Source organism: Chlorocebus sabaeus, chromosome 23 (assembly GCF_047675955.1).
Source record: "Chlorocebus sabaeus isolate Y175 chromosome 23, mChlSab1.0.hap1, whole genome shotgun sequence".
Taxonomy (NCBI): Eukaryota; Metazoa; Chordata; class Mammalia; order Primates; family Cercopithecidae; genus Chlorocebus; species Chlorocebus sabaeus.
In genome coordinates, this window is record NC_132926.1 from 55,701,206 (window position 1) to 55,718,825 (window position 17,620).

The 17,620-nt window shown below is 38.7% G+C and overlaps 1 long non-coding RNA gene across 1 annotated transcript; it reads left to right on the plus strand.

Moving 5' to 3' along the window:
* Positions 1 to 206: 206 nt before the first annotated feature.
* On the plus strand, positions 207 to 12,248 carry LOC119628044 (uncharacterized). Its single transcript, XR_005244337.2, has 3 exons — positions 207 to 392; positions 5,232 to 5,395; positions 11,935 to 12,248. It is a non-coding gene; the product is annotated as an uncharacterized lncRNA (long non-coding RNA).
* The last annotated feature ends 5,372 nt before the right edge of the window (positions 12,249 to 17,620 follow it).

Below are 17,620 nucleotides of genomic sequence, written 5' to 3' on the forward strand. Positions count from 1 at the left end.
GTGTTTATTCCATATCCTTGATGGTAAACTGTGATCTTGTTCTGGGGAATGTCCCTTTTCCCATTCAAGTGTATGATCATATTTTCAAGCAATCGCGTTTACATTCAACCTGGAAACTTTCTGCCCAATTCTCAAGTTCTACCGCCAGCAGCTTGGATACTGCAGAATGCTGATTTAGCTCATAGGCTACATTGAGCCACATTGCCATGGTAACCAGCAGACAGACCTGAGAGAAGCAAGGCTGCAGAGAAACTGTAGCCATCACCAAACAGCAAATCAAAGGGAAGTGTCTCAGGAGAGATTTCTAATTATCACACATTTGTCCTTGCAGCCAAACCAGGATGCAATGGAAATGGTGCCTTTGGCACTAGCATCTTAGGTCACAAAATCAGGTAAACTTTCCTGGGCTCCTTTGGGAATGCCACAGAGACTCCTGCTGCCTTAGGTGTATTGAAATAGATTCTTAGATTGACCTTTCCCTTAGAGTTGTCACCAAGTCCTTGGCAGTGATAACTCAAATGCTGTACAGCTTAAGGTATTTTATGGACGGCAAGGCAATTTTAAAAAGTCTCACACCTGTAAGCTGGATATAATAGCTAATAGCATCTGAGATGATTCTGACATCTTAACGAGATTGCCTGTTTATTCCTTATTTTATTCTTTTTTGCATTCTCTTTAATATAAGCAAGCTTATTTCAATAATCTTTAATGCAAGTGGAGTACTAACTGATATGTTTATATGCAAATATATGCAAATCATATAGTAAGATAGGGCTCCTAGAGTAACAACTGGTAACATCCATGTTTACTTATAAAGAAAGTGCTCAAGGTTACAAAGCTGTCACAAAAGATTTACTAATAATTTGCTGGGGAAATAGTTGTAGAAATCCTTTTTCTGCTTTTAAATGTGCTGAGATCAAGGCTGTCTGATTCTTGAGACAGGGAGAATGTGATAAATGAAGACACAACATCACACGAATAAAATTCGAATTGCCTGTGCTAAGACAGTGGCTTTGAACTTCTCCTTGCAGTCGGACCAAGCTGCAAAGGCATCTGTATTCGTAAAGGTCTTTAACATATCTGTTCTGCATTAATTCATATTTCTGAATGGCATATGCTGGAGGCTGGCCTGAATCACCTTTGTTTTATTAAAGGTGCATTTAAGGTCAACTACCACTAACTGCATTGTTAAATATTGATTTAGCCATTTGAATTAATGTAATTTTCAGTACTTTTTCTACTTAATATACACCAGCACTCCCATGACCCAGTCAGACAGAAGATCAATACATGGGCACTCAGCTTGTATTGAAGCTGGGGTTGACTGCTTGCTTGTTTTCCTGTGAAGGCCAAAGTGTTCAAGATAATGGGCTATTGGCTTATCTACTTACCTTCTGCAAAACTTGTGAATGCTTTCATCTCTTGCAGGATGTTTTTGACCTATTTAGTGATGAGTGTCTCTCAGAGTTCTGAGCGATTAGGTTTCCCTTGTCGAGGAACAAATGGTAGCAAGAAAGCAAAAACCCAAACCTGAAACATTAAAAAACCTGAAACATTAAAATAGCCAGGTCGGCACTACATGGATTCACATTTCAAGACTTGAAACGAGCCTTAGGTTACTTTACTCAGCACTTTCATCTTACTGGTGATGAAACTGAGAGTTTAAATGACTTTTCAAACTGCTAGAGTCAGAACTAAAATCTTTGACTTCTAAAGATTCACTTTTCATTGTACTTATTGACTTGTAGTTTGTATCATTTATTTTTCTGCAAACTGAGGCAAAGTAAAGGAATTTTGTGACCATATTCATTAAAAATATCATTGTATCAGGCTTAGAGGAGGTTGGTATTAAAATGAAATAGTTTATTTTAGTAGACTCTAAATGGAGACTCCATCCCTATGAGATGCCATGAGAATATTGCCTCCTTGGTAAACTCTCAGCTTAGCTCTCTAATCTCTAGATAATACCAACTGGCTTCACTTACTCTGGTTTATTGAGATCAATTAATCTGTAGTTGGTGTATGTTCTTTTCCTGCCTACCCTCCAGTTAAGCCTAGAGGTGCCAGGGGCTGTCTTTGTCACTGTATACAAAAAGTCTGCCTAAGAATGCAGCAATCATTTGAGGAAACAGTCAAGAGTCAGAGACCAAGCCCTGGCAATGTGGAGTGTCTGGATTTAGACATGTCTAAACTTAGTGAGACCCCTGAAAATTTAGATTATGTAAGTGAGTAAATACCCTTATTTGCTTAAACTGTTTTTTTAAAAAAAATACAACAGAGTCTCAACTTCCTGATGAATACATAAGCTGAGTTGGGTATTTGAGAAATACTTGGATCTTGATGGTGTAGTATCAAGCTTCAAAATCATGGGGTAGTTTCACAAAAATTTCTTACAGCATTTCTAAATGTGTTACAACAGGCCAGCTAATAGGTCTCAGGTAAACATCTATATCCAAGATCCCTCCTTCCAGTCTGTATCTAGACAAACACATGTACAGTATGACCATTGTAAACTGTCATTTTATGTTCAAAGTCATTACATAATGTCAGTGCTTCCAGGGTTCAATAATACCTTAATGATGGTAGGGTATCATCTTCATTGTAAAAGTTAAAGTTATCTAAGTTGGCTTTTTTGGTCAAAACTTTCACTTTAGGAAAATTTTTCGGTTCCAAAACTGAAATTGATTATTAAGAAAGGAAAGCACAGAAATTGAAATTACAGACTTTTTAGCACTGAAAGAATAACCTTGGAGATGGTTCGAGACTCTCAATTTACAGGTAACACTGAGGCCCTGAGGGTTTAGATGACTTGGCCTCAGCGGTACAGCTCCTTTAGCGGTGGAACTGACACTAATACCCCCATCTCCAACTGGGGCACTTTCCTCTGTTCTGACACTCACAGCCCGATGGACTTGCTTGTCTCCTCTTATTTGGTAGCATGCTGGGAGATACTTTCTATCACTGGGCTGCCTGCGGTCAAAAATTTCTAATGTTTAGATGATATAGGACAGTAGCACAATTTACTGACAGCTGTGGAAGTAATTTGGTTTATGTCCACATTTTCTAAGTGCAAGCAAAGGTGTTGTAGCACTCCAGTCCCTGTAGAGCTTACGAATGTAATTAGAAAATAGAAGTTTAAACCAGGCAAAAAGAATTAAATTAAGTGGAACAAACACAATAAACAGAATCAAATCTTTTGTCTCAGCACCTGGTTACAAAATGAGGCCCAGGGATCAATGATGAGAGCCACACAGCTTTTAGGTAGTATCTCCACCTGCAAAAGATGGTAGTGGATGCAGATTTGTTCACTCCATTTCTTTGGGCAGTTTTTATTCACATCACATAGACTTCCTCACAAACACTCTGCAGTTATGTGCAATTAAATGAACTTATTGACGTAAAGGAGACTTGATATATTAAAAAATATTACATATTAATGATTTTTGCCTCTATGTATTGGATGTAGTGTTCATGGAGAAAAAGTCTATAAGAACTGTAACATCAAAATTATAAAATGTCTAGATATGAAGTTCATAAAGCTGAAACTACTTTTTTCTTAAACAAAGGCAGATGCTTTGTGTAGATGGATATCTTTTTCTGTGTTCTAGGCATTTGCTTTCATTTTTGAAACCCTTTTAAGTGCTACATGAGGCACCTGGCCCTGGAGTGAAAAGAGATTAAAAACACCTTGGGGAATCTTAATTCCCTCTAAATCACTTTTTTCTCCCTTAAAAAAAAGAAGTTGGTCTTGAATGAAATATGGAATCTTATCCACCTTGCGAATAATCTACTCTCCTCTCTTGCCCCAGAGTTCCAGGGCTTGCTGACAGATAGGGGGTGATTAAAAATTCTCATCGTGCCCATGTGCCTTGTGCCCTCTCCTTTGTCATTCTGCAGTTGGGTATCAAAGCTGTAGCATCTATGTTCTTTGAAGACTAAGCAGGTTGGACATGCAATTTAGATGAAAAACAATTACTCTGTGTTAGCTTGCTTTTGGCAAGAGTGTATTAAGGCTCATCTCACTGATGGGAAACAAAAGCTGCACTTCATCTTCATGAATTTCAAATGAGGGAGAGAGAGAGAGGAGGAAACAGTTTTCTGGCAGGAGCTTTTCTGCATAACCTTTCTCTGATGAGTGGGTTCCTTTCTTGATAGAATACCCTCAGTATTGGCTTGGATAATAATGTGTTTCTCTCGATGCACAGATGGTGCAAATGATCATGTGGTTCTACTGGTGGGGAGCCTTTGAAACACAAAAAGAGGGCTAAGCAGATGAAATACATTCTGTGGCATTTTTTTGAACTTACGAAGGGAAGAGAATTAATAGCCATATTGTACTGGTATCTTTTGTTATAAATGGGTTTGGTTTTGAGAAAACAAGCAAACAAAAGGCAAATTTGCATATTTGTGAATCATGTATGCTTCGAGTGAAATCGTACCTTGAGAAAGAGCACTTTATCTCCATGAGTTCAGTTCAGGTAGTTACACTACATCACCAACTTGTGGATAACATGTCACACATTTTTTGTGATGTCAGAATGAGTTCTTGGCCTTGACTGTTGAAGACAGAGCATCCTGAGCCAAATGGGACAGTTGCTGAGTGAGGACACCAAACCTACTCTTAGGAGGCACATATTGCCAACAATATTATCCAGATAAAAAACACAAAAGAAACATCAAAGGCAGTACTGAAAGGGAATAAAGGTCACCCCAGGTCAGCAGGCATCACATGTGTCTATAGGAATGTGTGTTAAGGGGAATAAGGCCAGATTTATGGATATGAGACCTGTGCAGTCACTTGAGGCCCTGTGCTCAGAAGGCCTCATGCTTGGTTTGATAAATGGTTTGGCTCTGTGTTCTCGCCCAAATTTCACCTCGAATTGTAATCCCCATGGTACCCTCATATTGAGGAAAGTGACCTGGTGGGAGGTGATTGGATAATGAGGGCAGTTTCTCTTATGCTGTTCTCATGATAGTGAGTTCTCACTAGATGTGATGGTTTTATAAGTGTTGGAGAGTTCCTCCTCTACATGCTCTTTCTCTCACCTGCCACCATGTAAGATGTGCCTGCTTCCCCTTCCCCCATCATGGTAAGTTTCCTGAGGCCTCTCCAACCATGCAGAATTGTGAGTCAGTTAAACCTCTTTTCTTTATAAATTACCCAGTCTTGGGTATTTCTTTACAGCAGTGTGAAAATGAACTAATATACTTAACTTGATGCTCTGTTCTAGCTGTCTTGAAATTCTTACTAACTTTTGAACTTGGAACCCTACATCTTCATTTTGTACTGGTCCCCACATATTTCATAGCCAATCTGAAGGAGGAGAGAGAGGTGATGGGGGATGAAGGGTATGGGGAGTATATGCTATGGTTGCCTGCTGTCAAAGTTCTCCAGGTATGACATTAGAGTATAACTCTCCTACTATAAACAGTAGAGTTAATTGCTCCTTGAGGGCAGGCAGAGTGAATGGTATCTTCTGGAGATAGCTTTGAAAGAAAGGTCGCTTTCCCCCCATGAGCTACGTGTCTCTTCACGTATTCACCTCAGCATGTTATATTCTTAGTCAAAACTTGTACCATACCTGAAGTTAATACTACGTGAGTCACTTCAAAATAAGACATGTTTTGTTGACTCGTGGCTAACATGTAGAAAATCTATAATTTTTTTTCCTAGAAAGTAAGGCCCAGATTTCAGTTCAGGCTATGAACAGATTTTTATTTCTGTATGATATTTGTGGTTTTAAGTTAAATTGCAATTTTCCCTTATAGTCTGTGGTTAAATTCTAATCTCTAAGCTAGTTAATGTTGGAGATCTGGTAAGATTCTACTAAATTCTTCAACTTTAAATATATCCTATAATGAAAAAGTGGCTCTAGGCTTGATATATATATTGTAGGACATTTATGAGAAGCAATACAGCATAGGGAAAAGGCTTTTATTGAGACAGAATTGGATCCAAGTTCTGGCTCTGCCACTTAAGAGCTCCATGCTGTTAGAAAAGTCATTTCATTGCATTAAGATGGTTTCCTCAATAGTAAAATCAGGATAAGCATATTACTTTTCATGGGTTATGTCAGTATTAAAAGAAATAGCAAATATAAAATGATTAGAATAGTTCATGGCATGTGGTGCAGGTGTTTTTAGAAGCATATGAATTTAGACTGGGCGTGGTGGTATGCATCTATAAACCCAGCTCCTTGGGGGGTTGAGAAGGGAGGATCACCTGAGCCTAGGCATATGAGGCTGCAGTGAGCTATGATTGCGCCACTCTCCTCCAGTCCAACCTGCATGACAGAGTGAGAACCTATCTCTAAAAATCAACAGCAACAAAACAGTATGAATTTAGTTATTTGTAGTTACCTGGCTATTATTCACTCTTCTTAATATTAACCTTATTGTGTGGACTAACCTCACTATTGAAAGTCCATGTTCAAATGAGATTTCATCCTAAATGCATTTAGAAAAGAAAGGAAAACAATCCGGAAAGTGTAAACTAACTTAATTTTTAAGCATATTTATTCATAAAATGTTTATAACTTTTCTATATAAAGTATGTGACTTTTTACCCAATAGGCTTAGAATTAGATATATATAGGGTGTACATAAAAATTTTTTCAACTCTGAATCTGAATGTTTCCCTTTGTCTTTTACAGCCTCCCACATGTCCACATAGATAGTATCAACCCTCAATGCAAATTATAAGAATGTTATTTTAAAATGTAATAAAAAGTGACCAAGCTGACCTAAACCCCACAACAGCACGAATGGCCTTCATTTATCTAGCATTTAGTTCACTCCTAAATGGTAAGTATATCAGTTGTAAGTCCACCGCCATGTGTCTCCCTTAGAGAAGGCCCTGTTTCATGGTTAACATCATAGCTGTGAAATTGAAACCTCTGCTTTCCATCCTATGAGGGAGGCCCTCTGTGTTGGGGGTCGGGGTGGGGTTTAAAAACATAGGATATTTATAAATTCCTGATGAAACTTTAAAATGTAAATACAATATATGAAAGAAACTTGTAAACATCTCTTGCAAACCTATTTTGTAGAGTTTTTAATACTATACAATTCAAAAATCTAGACCAGCACAACTACCATCTTTGGTGATGCATTGTTCATTCTGATTTTCCAAGCCATTGAGAACATTCTGCACTTGGTGCTGAGTGATTTCATGAACTGCCATCTGTGAACACAATCCTAAATTTATTCACTGTGTGGTTTTGATGAGGAGGCAGGTTTATGTAGGACCGGTTTTTTTTTTTTTCTTAAAGTCTGAGTGGGTTTTAAGAATGCAGCCAAGTAATTCATCCCAGTCTACTCATATTCTCTTAAAAGGATATCATGGACGAACCATTAACCCTTTGAAATAAAATCACCCAGGAAGAAAACATGATAAAAAAAAAATGAAATTGTTATAATTTAGGGAAAAACTTCATAACATCTCAAAGTAACACCACACAAACTGTGTATATATTTTACAAAAAGAATCAGTTACACTTCCCTGACAGCAGATATTGAGTAAAATCAACAGTAATATTAAAAACTTTCCATTAAAATTTCAAATTGTGTACTTTTATAAAATCACCTTATGTATACATCCACATGCCGTCATCTTTAAACTTATACACATTTCACATTGCTGCATAGATCTAGTAAATGTGTTTTCTGCCTTCCAAGGGACATGCATTTTTAAATGAATAAATCACTTAAATGAGTCAAAGGATTGGTACACTGTAGTAACAGAAGGAAACTTCTATCACTTTTAGAAAATATCTAAGCTCTCTTTCAGAGACCTCCTTTCCCTCTAAATTCCTGGTTAAACTAAGAGAACAAAATCCAAAGTCAATGAAATTTTTACTACAATAGTTCTAATTTTAATATGGTATTTAGTTGTAGTGGTAAGGGGGAGCAGTTTAGGAGAATACTGTTTTCTTTCCATAATTCTTTGAAGTTATTTATTTCTTTACCTAACTTTTTTACACTAGAAATTTTTGATTAGCTATAATATACTTTCATCACACCATTTTATGACTTTTAAAAATGAAATTATAATAAGTAATATTGAGTGACTTGCATTAGGGTGGCCACTGTGGATGGACCCTTGGTGGCGGGGGGGAATATGATTCAGGAAAAAAAAAAGGTCTGCGTCACAGTAAAAAAAAATATAGGTTTGGGGCCTGCTGACTTTCTTCAGCATCATGTTGCTCTAGAGCAATTGTATATATACAATTCTTTCTCAGACTACATGACTATAACACCAAAAGCAATGGCAACAAAAGCCAAGATTGACAAATGGAATCTAATTAAACCGAAGAGCTTCTGCACAGCAAAAGAAACTGTCATCAGAGTGAACAGGCAACCTACAGAATGGGAGAACATTTTGCAATCTATCCATCTGACAGAGGGCTGACATCCAGAATCTACAAAGAACTTAAACAAATTTACAAGAAAACCACATCAAAAGGTGGGCAAAGGATATAAATGGACACTTATCAAAAGAAGACATTTATGTGGCCAAGAAGCATATGAAAAGCTCATCATCACTGGTCATTAGAGAAATTCAAATAAAAACCACAGTGAGATACCATCTCACGCCAGTTAGACTGGTGATCATGAAAAAGTCAGGAAACAACAGATGCTGGAGAGGATGTGGAGAAATAGGAATGCTTTTACACTGTTGGTGGGAGTGTAAATTAGTTCAGCCATTGTGGAAGACAGTGTGGTGATTCTTCAAGGATCTAGAACCAGAAATACCATTTGACCCAGCAATTCCATTACTTGGGTGTATACCCAAAGGAATATAAATCATTCTACGATAGGCACATGCACACATATGTTTATTGCAGCAATATTCACAATAACAAAGACTTGGAATGAACCCAAATGCCCATCAATGATAGACTGGATAAAGAAAATGTGGCACATACACACCATGGAATACTAAACAGCCATAAAAAAGGATGAATTCATATCCTTTGCAGGGACATGGATGAAGCTGGAGACCATGATTCTCAGCAAACTAACACAAGAACAGAAAACCAAATGCTGCATGTTCTCACTCATAAGTGGGAGCTGAACAATGAGAACACATGGACACAGGGAGGGGAACATCACACACTGGGGCCTGTCGGAGGGGTATGGGGCTATGGGAGGGATAGCATTAGGAGAAATACCTAATGTAGATGATGGGTTGATGGGTGCAGCAAACCACCATGGCATGTGTATACCTATGTAACAAACCTGCATGTTCTGCAAATGTCTCCCAAAACTTAAAGTGTAATAAATTTCTTTGTCTTAGTTTCTTAATCTGAAAAGGTGGTTGTTTAGATTGGAAGTGATGTGCAAAGCACCCAGTACACTAGATAGAATGATACAGTTGATGGCTAACAACACTAATTACAGACAGGTATATGCTGAACCCTTCAGACTTCCTATTCTGCACACAGGTTGCAGAAAGCCAGAGTACTCAAAAACTTATGAAGTGCCCTTGAACTCCTTTCTACAGAGTGGGCTGTGAAAATCTACAGTAACATACATCCTTATGCCACAGAAAATAGACTTGTGCTCAAAAATAGCCTTTTGACCTTTCTTTGGTTTTGCTTATAACAGAAAATAATGGATTTTTTTTTTTTTTTTTTTTAGGTATTGGAATACAGCATCATGCTAAAATGAAGTAGTTATCTTTACCAATAAATATGAATATTGTCCTTTTTAGAAGAGTATTTTCCACTTATATTCCTTACATTATAAATATATAAAATCTAGTCATGTTTTATTGCTTGAAATCAAGACTTTGTTTAGCTTAAATGAACAGAACTTCCAATGCTGCCATTCTCAAATGCAGTGTTTTCTTTTTGGTGGCGAATTCAGAATTTCTCTGTACTTAAAAATTAAAACACGTGTGACATTTTTTCCTTAAAAGCAGTTCAGCGATCTATTTCTATTTTAGATTATCCCAAATTTCTACTTAAGAACTATGAATTTTAATAATCAGCAATCAGGTCTTTCTACGCATCAGGCTGTTGGCTGTAATTAAACAAAAGGCCTGGAGTTTTCCAGTTGGATGGATATGACAATGAATCAGTGATCAAAAATTGTTGTCGAATGAAACAATACCAATAGGGGCCATCTGCGTTTGCTCAGAACTCATATGATTCTGGCATGTATCTACTTTTCTATAAATCTTGAGCTTCAAAGAGGCTGAAAATTCTTTTTGTAATGATTTTTCCTGGTTGATTTTGCTTAATAAAACTAATGTACAGTTGTTGAGAATGAACACAGAAAAGGGCATTGGGAACATGTGGCTTTTGTCTAATTTCCAGGACAAGAGGCTAGTACCTTTGAAAACAAAATCAATTCTGAAAATGATATGGAACATATGCTAGAGTAATTTTAGAGTCTGCGTTCATCTTCAACATGAAATCCTAGAAACTTTGAGATTATTCACTGGAAATACAGAAATCCTTTTTGGTTCTGACACATTTCTTTTTCTTTCAACAAAAACCAGACCTGGGCTGGTGCCAGCATTAAGCCCTGGGGCAGCTGGAATGAAGCTGACACCAGGTGAAATTCCACGATCTATCATACCAGCTACACAGGGAACTTAAATACTTCACCCCCAACATTTTGACACAATGCAATTATTTTGTTTTTGACAGACAGCATTTGTTTGTTTGAAAAGGTTATTGCTAAAAGTACCATCTTCAGATAAATGTACTCAGATTTGTATTTTAGATGTATTTCACAGCTGTACTTTTATAAATAGGTCGAAAAATAGCTAGATACTGATTTATGTTTGACAGCTCATTTTAGTGGTATTCAGAATTTCTGCAACGATACTTTGGCTTGTTCCCTTGAGTCTTCACAGCTCATGAAAAATCCAAACAGCATTAAAGGCACACAAAAAAATCTTTAATATGATATGTTCAAACCTCAGTGGATTATCTTGCTCCAGATTTTCCAAACTAGCTTCAGTTTGGAACCATTTCCTTCAATTCTTTGTTTGAACAATTATTGCAGTTGGCTGAATATGTTCAGTGAATAATGAAAGGCTTGCTCCGTGTTAATTTAGACAAGAAAATGGGCCAGGTGTAGTGGCTTATGCCTGTAATCCTAGCACTTTGGGAGGCCAAAAGTGGGAGGATCCCTTGAGCCCAGGGGTTTGAGTCCAGCCTGGGCAACATACAGAGACTCTGTCTCTAAAAAATAAAAAAGCCAGGCATGGTGACACCACACCTGTAGTCCCAGCTTACTTGGGAGGCTGAGATGGGAGAATTGCTTGAGCCCCAGAGGTGGAGGCTGCAGTGAGCTGTGCTTGCACCATTGCACTCCAGCCTGAGTGACCAAGCAAGACTGCCTCAAACAAACAAACAAAAATTGCCCAGGCCAAAGTGCCGTATCTGTGGATAAGTGTGCTTTTTATATATTGGTTTTTCCTCTTGGTAAAAAACCATGGATTCTGGAACCTGACTGCCTGTCTTCCAAATGGGCTCTGAAGGGAATATTGCATACGTTTCCAAACTTCTTGTTTCAGTTTCCTCATCTGTAGATTTTGGACACTAACAGTGTATCCACTTCATGGTGAGTTATGAGGATTAAGCAGGTTAATACACATGGAAAATTTAGAAATGCTTGGCTTATGGAGAATCTGCAATTATATATATGTATATATGTATACATATATGTATATGTTTGTATGTATACCTAGATGTGTATGTATTATATGAACTATGTAGTACAAATAGTAACTGATAATAATCTTTCATCGTATTCCTGCTTCCATCATTGATTATGTGAAAGTTGTACTACCAAATGTGTTGAGTAGCTTATGAAATAACTGAACTAGACTCTATCAACGATATAAAGAAAATACATGTAGCTGTTTTGAAAAAAATTATCATAAATTCTCTCATTTGATCCTCAGATATTTTCAAGGTCCAGAGAGGATTTAAGTTGCTGGAATAATCCACCCAGTCTTCCAGATGTGATTATATAATTGATGGGATCTGGATATCACTGATCACAAAACACAATAAAGGACCTAAGGCAACATCTTTGTACTTTCTCCAGGTGGGGGAAAATGTTTTTTGTTCTACTTGGTAAATGGCCTCTCCAGTGTTTCTTGGAGACCTCCAATAAATGATTATTTTCCAGCATTCCACCACATGCCAAATGTTTTACTCTCATTTCCCTGAGGTTCTGGTCTGTCAGCACTTGTCCTGAAGCTGAGTGCAGACATGGCATAGGTAAAGTGCACAGTGAAGATTGCTGCAGGAAAGTCTGAAGCCCTTCCCTCCTGAAGATGAAAAATCTTCTGGCCTCACCCCCACCCCTCCACATCTTACGACTAACTCTTGGTTGAAGATGTGTGTTTTGCTTTACTTTACTCTGTGAGTGCTCAGCATAGAGCAGTATCTACTTTTCCTGTTTTACATGTTTCATTTTAAAGATCGAATTACCTCAAGTCCTTTTCTTGATTATTGCAGTGGGCTTGCTGACCTAATAATTCTCTCACCTCTAATTTCCATCATCATCTCTACTTGAAGCTGCATCACACATACACCCACCTGAATGTATGAGATTCCCCCGCCGCGGGAAGAAATGACTCGTATCATTTGAGAGCCTAGTCTCAAGGGCATCATCAGTGCTGTTTCCTCATGTTCAATGGCGTTTTCTGGTGTGTCGTATTAGATTTAGTCATGGTATCACCAACTATAGTAGTGCAGCCGCTCTGCTCTTCAGAAATGCTGAAACAGGCACAGCTTAGAGGTGCTAGGAAAGTTCATTGCTCAGTGAGTTTAAAGGTTCAATAGTTTGGAAGCTTTTCTAAGTTCATTCCTTTATCATTCTCTGTGGCTGCTAGAGCTAGCCAGTGGTTATATATATATATATATATAATTTGATGTAGTATTGTCAAATCTCTGATAAATTTACAATTCCTTTTTCTTGGGGATTTCGCAATGGGAAGAAGTTTCCATTTTCTTGAAGGCGTTTGAAAGGATAACTCTGAACTTCATTTATAGAAAGTATAATGCTGTGAAATAAAGATAATATGAAAATAATGACAGCTACCATTGTTGAGGGTCTGCTTTGCACCGAACACCATTACAAGTAGTTGATGTATCATACATTTTTTAGCTACACAAGAATACAGTAGTCTTGCAAGGCAGGTATTTGCACTGTACCATAGGTAAGCTCAGAGAAGAGAGTTCTTGCTTAAGATGGCATAGTACAAAAGAGAGAGGAAAGCCTTCTTGTGACACATCCTCTCTTTTCTCTGACGAGGAGCTTAGCTTCTGAGATGCTCCAGTGCATCTTGTGGGTCTAGTGCATTTTGTTTTCTGGAGGAATTGCCTACAGGGATGCCAAACAAAGTGCCGACCCACTGAGAAATAGTGTGAGACCTTCTGCTTCTCGGCTGCTTTGGGTCATATGTGAGTGTTGCAGTCCTTAGGGGAGGATGTGAGGTGGGTTGCCAGGCAAACAGGGCAGCTTGCCTTCTCCACAGTCACATCACAGGGCCTGGCTGACATTCAGTCATTCATTTACTTATTTTACTTGTGTGTGTGTGTGTATATATATACATACAATGTATAATTGTATATTAAATTATATATTAAATATGTGTTATATATATTATATATCATTAATATATAATATTTTTATAACCAATATATATAACACATACCATAATTATAATTTTAGTAATTTGTGAATATACTTTCAGTGGCACTAAATGCATTTACAATGTTATGTAACCATGACCACTGTCAATACCCAAAACTTTTTTCAACATCCCCAACCAAACCTCAATGCTTGTCAAACAATAACTCTTCCTTTCTCCCACTCTCCAGCCCCTGGTAACCTCTACTTTATTTTCTGTCTCTAAACTTGCCCCTTCCAGGTAGCTTTTAGAAATAGAATAATATAATATTTGTCCTTTGGTGTCTGGATTATTTCACTAAGCATAATGTTTTCTTTCATTCCTTTTTTTTTTTTTTTTTTGAGACAGAATCTCACTCTGTTGCCCAGGCTGGAGTGCAGTGGTGTGATCTTGGCTTGCTGCCACCTCTGCCTCCAGGTTCAAGCAATTCTTGTGCCTTAGCCTCCCAAGTAGCTGGGACTACAGGTGTGTACCACCACATCAAGCTAATTTTTGTATTTTTAGTGGAGACGGGTTTTCACCATGTTGGCCAGACTGGTCTTGAACTCCTGGCCTTGAGTGATCCACCTGCCTCGGCCTCCCAAAGTGCTGGAATTACAGATGTGAGCCACTGCACCCAGCCTACTAAGGCTAATGTTTTCAAGGTTCATTCACACTGTAGCATATATTGTCAACTTAATTCCTTTTTATGACCGAAAAAGATTTTATTGCATATATATATACCATATGTTTTTCCATTTATCTATTGATGGGTTAGTTTTTGAGAGGAAGTCATTGGATGATTTAATTCCTCGGGACCTCATGCCACACATGGCATACTCAAAGGTTTGTATTGGGGCGTATGTGGTGATTTGCGGGAGTTCTAATACCTTCAGGATGAAGCACACAGAGTAAAGATTGACGGCTTAAAATCTGTTTCTACTGTGTATTGAGCCCCAAGTAGATATCTGCTGCTATATTTGACAATAGGTGTCCATAAGCAGTTAAGGAGTTCAGTCTGCCCTTAGGGAAGCTCAGCACAGGCCCATGTGCATGCATACACTTGCATTCCTTCACACCCCCAAACACCATCCCACTCCATACATGTATACCCATCTTCCTTTCCCAGATCCCTCCCCAAACAGTTAAGTGACCATGGAGGTATTCATCTAAATGAGTTATAGAAAAGATGGGAAGTCTTAAGGGGGAAAAATGGCAGTAATTTTGGATGGTCAGGCTTGCCTTTGAAAAAAGAATTTGAACCCTTGTAGAGGTTGGAGATGCTTTGTGTAGGAACGAAGGTGGGAGAGGGTAAGAGGGTATATCTAGAAGAAGAAACTACTTGAGCAAAATCTGAGCCTAGAGATGGGGAGGTATAATGGGTGGGAGGAACAGATGGCAGAAGGCTTTTAATTCTAGGCTGAGGAAAGTGAAATTTATCCTGCAAGCAGCAGAGAACTTTGGTATAGACAAATGACAAAATTGCAAAAAAATCACAAAATTTGTGTGAAAAAATCTGTAAATCATAACCTGCATTTATTGAAGGGCTCCTATGTGCAAGGAACAGTATTGGGTTAGGCACCAGGAAAGATGACACTAACACCAAAGATGGAACCTGGTAAGTTTGAGTAGCAGGAAAAGGGAAGCCAGAAAAGAAGGCAGAAAATAAAAATTTAAGGGGAGAGAGGAATCAAGAGTGTAATCTCAAAGTTAGCAGGAGTTTACAGGAAAGCAAGGTTATCTGTGTTAAAAGCTACACGAAGATCCCAGAAAGGAAGAATGGAATCTCTGCTATTGGTTTTGACAAGTAGGAGGCAGATGGTCTCAATAGGCAGAGCCTCTGGAGATCAGGGTAGTGGTGTTATAGGCATTTGAACCAGAGCAACTCCATCTTGAACAGGGGTTGGGTAAAATAAGGCTGAGACCTACTGGGTTGCATTAGGCATTCTAAGCCACAGGGGGAGATAGGAGGTTGGCACAAGATACGGGTCATAAAGACCTTGCCGATAAAACAGATTGCAGTAAAGAAGCCAGCCAAAACTCACCAAAACCAAGATAGTGATGAGAGTGAACTCTGGTTGTCCTCACTGCTACACTCCCATCAGTGCCATGGTGGTTTACCAATGCCGTAGCAGTATCAGGAAGTTAATTTATGTGGCCTAAAAAGGGGAGGCCTGAATAATCCACCCCCTTTTTTAGGATATAATCAAGAAATAACCATAAAAATGGGCAACCAGCATTGTTGGGCAACTTGAAGTTGAAGGGCAACTTCAGGGCTCCTTTGCTTGGGGAATAGCCATTCTTTTATCCCTTTACTTTCACAATAAACTTGCTTTTGCTTTCTACTTTGGACTCGCCCTAAATTCTTTCTTGTGCAAGAGTCAAGAACCTCTCTTGGGGTATGGATCAGTTCTCCTTTCTGGTAACAGTGGGGCTAGAGAAGAGGTAAGTACAGCAGTAGCTGGAGAAGCCAATATGCTCAAGGGAACAGACTGTTACTATGCTATAGTATAAAGAGAAACCAAAGCATATTTTTGTATTGGTGGGAAAGAATGAATGGAGAGGCACCTAGTTTGATTAAACAGCCAGAAGAGTTATCAATGGAACAAGTTTTTTTAAAATTTATTATTTATTTATTTTTTGAGACAGTCTTGCTCTTGCCCAGGCTGGAGTACAATGGTACAATCTCAGCTCACTGCAATCTCTGCTTCCTGAGTTCAAGTGATTCTCCTGCCTCAGCCTCCTGAGTAGCTGGGATTACAGGCATGCACTACCATGCTCGTCTAATTTTGTATTTTTAGTAGAGATGGGGTTTCTCCATGTTGGTCAGGCTGGTCTCGAACTCCTGACCTCAGGTGATCTGCCCGCCTTGGCCTCCCAAAGTGCTGGGATTACAGGCGTGAGCCACCACGCTCAGACTGGAACAAGTTTTTAAAATAAATGGTGGTTTAGAAAGACAGATCTGGCAATGGCACACAGACTGGACTGAAGTTTATAGGTTACCAGAGATCAGGAGTCTATTTGTAGAGATGTGGCAAACAGCAGTGAGGATGTCACTGAACTGCATCCTGGACAGAAATGGAGTAAAGGGGTAGAAATTGTTATCAATGAAGCTTCAGGAAAAAGAATAGGATTTGGTGTTGGAATAAAGACTGAGAAGTAAATGCATCAAAGAAACCTCAAATTTGGTTTAGGTATCTGAGGCATTTAATGTACGGGGGCCATTTCTGCTGCATTCTCTAAAACACTCCAGGTTCACTATGACACTGCTTGTCCAGGGCCTCTGTCAGTGACCCTGAAGAAACACCAGACTCTGTTTTTCTTTGAACTGTGTCCTTTTGTATTAGGATTGGTATTATATGATCTTCCAAAACTAATTTCTCTGATTACTGTGTATGTCCTCTGTCATCTTCCTTCCCATGAGGGAGCAGCCATTGAAAACAGGCTGAGTCATTAGGGGAAGAAAGAGGCTCAAAGGCCATATCCGCAGCGACTAAATGACTGACCCGGTAGGATAAGAGCCGCGAGCTACTGCACAATGTACCTACCTGTTCACATAATCATTTTGTTGTCAAAGCTGCTTTTTTGCTTCCTTCCCTTTTGCTCCTGCTTCAAACTTATTTTTGGAGCATTTTCATGACCTTGAACATGAAATGAAATGAAATGGTGATGCCACTTCTCAAGGGAGCTGCGTTTAAGATGTGCTTGTTCATGAAAGAGAATCATCCGAGTTCCCCAAGGGCTTAACCTTCATCCGCTTTTCAAAGAGAAATGCTGCCTCCTTCCACTGACACAGAAAGCTCTCCCCAGGTTCCTTTCCCTCTCCTCTTCCCACCGCTTTCCTGCACAACAGTCAATTTTTTAAATCTTTTGAGTCTTGTGGTGTGGATGCACCATCTGTAGTTCAATAACATGGTAACTTTCTCTCTTTTTCACTTTTCTCTCTATTCTTCCCTGCCCCACCAGTTTCCATCATAT